Below are 945 nucleotides of genomic sequence, written 5' to 3' on the forward strand. Positions count from 1 at the left end.
GAATCTTTTCTCTTTTTTAGATGGGGGGGCACACACAGCAAGTTTATTTGGTGAATGCCGACGGCAAAAATCATCCAAGAGAGACAAGATGGGAAAGGTGCTATGACAAGAGAGTCTAGGGAGCCTTCAGAACAGATAAAAAATCCAACACAGGGAAAAGCATGGGCTCTGGGGAAACTGGGAAGATCCTCAGCCATTTGGCACCATGCAGATGAGCTCTTCCTAGTTAATACAACCAATGTTGTCCTCGTGCCCTGCCCCTAGCATCTCTACTTCTTCCTCTGTCATCTTCTCACCCAGTGTGACAAGAATATGCCAGATTTCAGCACCCATGACCGTGCCATTTCCTTCCTTGTCAAACACCTAAGTCCTTTGACATAATCCTCATAGGTGCCCTGGTCCTTGTTTTTGGCCACCACCATCTGCAGCATGGGCAGAAAGTGCTCAAAGTTCAGCACCTTCACATTCATTTCATCTTGGAGCTCCCCAGGACTTTGGGCACCTCATTGTTGGTGAATTTCTGGCCCAGGGCCCTCATCATGTCCCCACGCTGGCTGTACAGGATCTTGCCATCACCTGTTCAGTCAAACAGCTGGAAGGCCTCCTTGAACTCTGCAGTGTGGTCCTCAGTGAAGCCACACGTCTTGATTGCTCCTCCTTTCTTTTTTATTAGTCTAGCTAGTGTTATTAGTCTATCTCTTATTAATTTTTGTGAGAAAAAAGAAAAACAGCTCTAGATTTGTTGATGTTTTGAAGGGTTTTTCATGTCTCTATCTCCTTCAGTTCAGCTCTTATCTTGGTTATTTCTTGTCTTCTGCTAGCTTTGGCGTTTGCTTGCTTTTGGTTCTCTCGTTCTTTTAGTTGTGATATTAGGTTGCTAATGAGATTTTTCCAGCTTTTTGATGTGGGCGTTTAGTGCTATAAGTTTCCCTCTTAACACTGTCT

The 945-nt window shown here is 44.7% G+C and overlaps 1 pseudogene; it reads right to left on the bottom strand.

Moving 5' to 3' along the window:
• Positions 1-207: 207 nt before the first annotated feature.
• On the bottom strand, positions 208-613 carry LOC100979230 (myosin light polypeptide 6-like; annotated as a pseudogene).
• Between the last annotated feature and the right edge of the window lie 332 nt (positions 614-945).

This window comes from Pan paniscus, chromosome 8, assembly GCF_029289425.2.
Source record: "Pan paniscus chromosome 8, NHGRI_mPanPan1-v2.0_pri, whole genome shotgun sequence".
Classification (NCBI taxonomy): Eukaryota; Metazoa; Chordata; class Mammalia; order Primates; family Hominidae; genus Pan; species Pan paniscus.